At 37.2% G+C, this 5,600-nt stretch overlaps 1 non-coding gene across 1 annotated transcript; it reads left to right on the forward strand.

Moving 5' to 3' along the window:
* Positions 1 to 5,210: 5,210 nt before the first annotated feature.
* On the forward strand, positions 5,211 to 5,317 carry LOC128284793 (small nucleolar RNA R71). The gene has a single exon (XR_008275216.1). It is a non-coding gene; the product is annotated as a small nucleolar RNA R71 (small nucleolar RNA).
* The last annotated feature ends 283 nt before the right edge of the window (positions 5,318 to 5,600 follow it).

Here is a 5,600-nt window from a genome sequence, read left to right on the forward strand (position 1 = left end):
ACTAAATCCCCTAAATACCTAAGGGGAATGAAAATAAGACGAATGTTGTTATTATTTTCTGAATTGTATGATCAATATTTAACTTGTTCTTAATTATGTGTTCTTAATTCTTGTTTTGATATCCCAGGATACTGATTCAAGATAAGCTCTTATTCAGAGGAGGAATAGACCCTGTCTAAGAGTACATTTGTCATAATTAAGTGGAGTTGATTGCACGCCTAGAGATAGGGTGACAAGATTTTTTCGGATTAGGGTGAAACCTAATAGGGGATCCATAGATCGAGTTAATGCAACCCTATAATATTAATTAAAGAAAAGTCTTAATTATTCAATCTAGGGATTAGACGTTATTATTCTTGAATACTTAGGGATCTCTACGGAACAAGTTAAATGAATAAATCATCCGATTCGGAGCCAGAATAACAAGTACAGTCTAGGTGGATTTTTCCTTAGGTATTGTCTTAATTCAACCATTTTCCAAAAGTAATCCCCCAATTCCATTCTCTGTGAATTCTTAGATTAGTTAATTAGTTAGTTAAAACCAAACCACCTTATTTTTAGGCTAGATAATAAAAAGACAATCATTACTAGTACTTTTAGTTCCTTTGGGTTCGACAACCCGGTCTTGCTAAAACTATATTACTGTTCGATAGGTACACTTGTCTGCATCGCGATAATAGTTAGTTTCAAGAACAATTAATTATAAATATTTAAAACTTACCTGTCACGAAAATCGCAACCAGTACTCGAATTACGAGCTTGAAGGGTGATTGTTTTGTCTCCCACACGAAGTGTGAGTTCACCTGTACCAACATTAATAATGGTTCTAGCAGTCGCAAAAATGGGTCGTCCTAAAATTAAGGCTGGGTTACTATCCTCTTCCATGTCTAGAACAACAAAGTCTACTAGGTATATAAATTTATCGATCTTAACAAGAACATCTTCAATGATACCCCTAGAAAATCTAATGGTTTTATTAGCCAATAGAATGCTCATCCTGGTTTGTTTGGGTTTCCCAATACCTAGCTGTGTAAACATTTTATAAGGCATAACATTAACGATTGCCCCTAATTCAGCCAATGCATTATGGACATCTAAACTACCAATTAAATAAGGAATTGTAAAACTCCCTGGATCCTTCAATTTCTTGGGTAGCTTATTCTATAACTAAGCAAACTGCATTCAACTCCACATGTGATGCCTCATCCAACTTTCGTTTATTTGTTAAAAGCTCCTTTAAAAACTTGACTGCATTTGGCATCTGCGAAAGGGCTTCAATAAACGGTAAATTAATATGTAGTTTCTTTAAAAGTTTAAGGAATTTACCTAATTGTTCGTCTGATCAGCCTTTCCTTGTCACATTGGGGTATGGCACACGAGGTTTATATTCTGTACTCACTAGCTTTGGGTCATTTTGGCCTACCTTATCCTTACCTTTGTTTACCACCGTTTCTAGCCTTGGTTTTGTAACTAACCCTTCCTCGTCTTGAATGGCAATCGCGTTGAGTTGCTCCCTTGGGTTAGATTCAGTGTTCCTTGGCAAGTTACCTTGTGGTCGTTCAAATATCAATTTAATGAGCTGACCTATCTGAGTTTCGAGCCCTTGGATCAACGCTTGTTGATTTTTGAGTGCCGTCTTGGTATTCTGAAAATGAGTTTCTGACACTGAGATGAATTTTGTTAGCATCTCTTCAAGGTTCAGCTTTTTCTCTTGTTGGTAGGGTAGTTGTTGGAAGCCTAGAGGTGGTGGTCTCTGATTTCCTTGGCCTCCCCATGAAAAATTTGGGTGGTTCCTCCAACCTGCATTGTAAGTATTGCTATAAGGATTGTTTTGAGATCAAGGATTGTTACCCATGTAATTTAACTACTCGTTCTCCATGTTGTGGCCATAAGGTGGGTATTCTGAATTGCTTGATCCACCTCCACTTGCTTCGTACTGCATTACTGGGTGAACCTATGAAGAACTAAGAAAACCATCAATTTTCTTATTCAAGAGTTCTACCTGATTAGAGAGCATGGTGACCGAATCGTCGTTATAAACGCCGGTTGTTTTCGTTGGCTTTGTCCTCATGACTTACCACTGATAGTTATTCAGTGACATCTCCTCTTGTAACACCCCGTTCCCAATACCGTCGCCGGAGTCGGACACGAGGGGTTCTCAGACCAACTCTCATGTGTCACACAGACTATTTTTCACATTTCCAGTCCAGCTGGCAAACTGCGTCCCTGTCACCTTAAAAATCATATCTCGAGTTCCATAACTCGAAAACCAGTTCCATAAATTTTCCCCGAATTTAGACTCATATATCCATCCGTGGATTTATTTCTAAAATTTTTGGTCAAGCCAATTGGTACAGTTTATTAGTTAAAGTCACCCCTGTTTCAGGGTTCGACTACACTGACCTTTTCGCATTACGACCTGGATATCATCTCGTACAGAGCTCCAATGCTCATGCCGTTTATTTCTAATGAAACTAGACTCAAAGGGGAATCTATGCATATAAGGTATGACTTCTAATTGTTTCTGGATAATTTATGGTAAATTTTCAAAATCGAAACATAGAATCCAGAAACCGTTCTGGCCCTGTCTCACGAAATCTTGAATATCTCTTAAAATACAGCTCATATGGTCGTTTCGTTTCATCCATATGAAAATAGACCTATCAAGCTTCGAGTACGTAATTTTTTAGCAATTAATTCCACTTCTACTATTTTTAGTGATTTTTCGATCTCATATCACTGCTGCTGTCCGCAACAGTTACTGCAGAGACTATGCCAATTTCATGAATCCTTCCTTAGCCTTACTAATCATCCATCATACATGACACAAATTATGGCCACCTTATCAAAATTAAGGTTTCTAAGACTCGTGGCTATAGGTTCTAGCATCCCACTCAAACGACCACATAGGCCATTTTCACATGGCTTAAAGTTTACAACCCAAAATTTAACAAAACAAAATAGCCCATACATGCCAAATGTTCTCCTAAGTTGACTAAGAAGACAATACCAAAATTGCTCACCGGTGTGATGACTTCGTTGACGGTTCCGAGCACCCAAAAGGAGACGAGTCCAAGAAACCTAAAATGGGTGACAAGAAAACACCGAGTGAGTTTATAACTCAAGAAGTCATAAGCATTCCACAACCATCCATTAATAAAATTATCATAAAATGAAATAATGAAACAAGGCCAAGTGTTCCAGCCATACCGAACTTTACCATAGTTCCTTAGACCTTTCGGATCAATCTCATACCAAGTCATACATTTACATTTCATATACTATTCAATAGGATATTTGAAGCAATTTCCATACATCATTTCATTTCCGCAACAATCATGCAATCAAATGAACTTTCATCTATTCCACGATACCTTATTTACGGTAATGCAATTGAAATCATCACATAGATTTAAATCTTACCAACTCCACCCGAGCATGAACATAGCATCTATTAGCCATGAACTCAAGGTACTTACTCTTTCCGCTGTCCATACTCATCTCGATAAAGTCACACCTCCATATAAATGTTCAATCGGAGATATGTGTAGAGTTCGCACACATAGTGCTTAATACTCAATCACGCACACTTAGTGCCATGTGATTCAAGCCCGCACACATAGTGCCATATAGTCCAAACTCGCACACTTAGTGCCATACATTACAAGCTCACACACTCAGTGCCAATCTCATCACCGTACACATCTATTTCTCGCACACTTAGTGCCAAGCAAACTTCCTACACATTTCACTATCTCTTTTACGCTCAACAATATCATCTTTTCATACACATACATTTGTATATATTTCATCTCATTAAACACAATTGCATAGATATTACAATCATTTAAGCAATATCAAATATATGCTTAATGACTTACCTTGTATTGGGTAAAATGGTTCCAACTCGGCTACTCGATGTTCTTTCCTTTGCCTTTGCTTGATTCTCCACCTCTAGCTTCTTGAGCTTAATCAATAAATTAACTAGTTTAACCGTCTTGCCACATATTTATACATGACATCAACTATACTATCATCATTAATTCATCAAATCACAAAATTTTATCTCATGAACATTTAACACTTAACATTTACCCCATCTAGGCCAACTTTGCTAGCACACAAGCCTTTGGTGAATGTCCTTGACCTATAGTCACCCAAAATTTCTTTGTTCTTTAAAATTCATCCAAGACCACATTCGCACCTCCAACTAATAATTTAGATACTCTCAAGCTCATTCACAAGTACTATTATATATCACATTAAGCATTAATTATTTTGCAACATGAATTCTATAGCATGGCCGAATACTCATGCACATACACATATAACAACAAGAACTCAATGGCACAAAAATCTCCTTTTATTAAACATTCATCTCACTTCTCTTCATGCTTCGTCACAACAACATTAAAATACCTACCAAGAAAGACAACCTCCATGGCGAACTTCATCTCCATCAAATAGCAAAGAAATCTAAGCCATGGGCTAGGTAGGTTTCAAACTAACAACTAAAACATGCATGAATCTTAAGGAATGACATCAAACATACCTCAATCTAGTTGCAAGTATGGCCAAGCTTCTCCAAAGCCCCCTCTCCCTCACTCACGGCAATACAAAAATTTGAGAAAGGATGAGCACTTTTTTTTTGTTTTTCTTGTTCAATTCACGGCAAATGGGGGGCATCCATGCTCATCATTTTTTTCAATTCTTTAATGCTAGCTTTTATTTTATGGCTTCCTACATACACCACTAACCTAACATGTTGGAAACATGTTCCTTTGCCCATAATCTTGTCATGGCCGGCCACTATCCTTAGGAAATGGACTATTTGACATGCAACTCCATCTATTTTACTTCATTCTTTTACTAACCTCTTAAAATTAGCCACATATATTTAAATCCTTTCACATGAGTCCTTTTCTTTCAATTCACGCTCAATTTAACTAAATCAAAGAATTAAAATTCACACATGCATTTTCACATATATTTGGCATGGAATAAGGTATTTAAATGTTTTTGTGACCCAGTTTTGTGGTCCCGAAACCACTTCCCGACTAGGGTTAAATTAGGGATGTCACACCTCTATAAATTCATAGGCATCTTCAGGTGTTTTATTATTGATGGTTCCACCAACAACTGCGTCAACCATTTATCGAGTCGAAGGATTCAAGCCATTATGAAAGGTTTGAACCTGTAACCAGAGTGGTAACCCATGGTGAGGGCATCTTCTCAAGAGGTCCTTGTATCTCTCCCATGCATCGTAGAGTGTTTCTAAATCCATCTGCACAAAAGAAGAGATATCATTACGTAATTTAGTCGTTTTAGTCGACGGAAAATATTTTAATAAAAACTTTTCAGTCATTTGTTCCCAAGTAGTGATTGACCCCTGTGGCAACGAGTTCAACCACTGTTTAGCCTTATTCCTCAATGAAAAGAGAAACAACTGAAGGTGAATGGTGTCATCAGAAACGCCATTGATTTTAAAAGTGTCGCAAAACTCTAAGAAATTTTCCAAGTGAGCGTTGGGATCCTCGTCCTGCAAACAATCAAACTGAACAAATTGTTGTATCATTTGAATTGTGTTAGGTTTCAGTTCA

Source organism: Gossypium arboreum, chromosome 11 (assembly GCF_025698485.1).
Source record: "Gossypium arboreum isolate Shixiya-1 chromosome 11, ASM2569848v2, whole genome shotgun sequence".
Lineage (NCBI taxonomy): Eukaryota > Viridiplantae > Streptophyta > Magnoliopsida > Malvales > Malvaceae > Gossypium > Gossypium arboreum.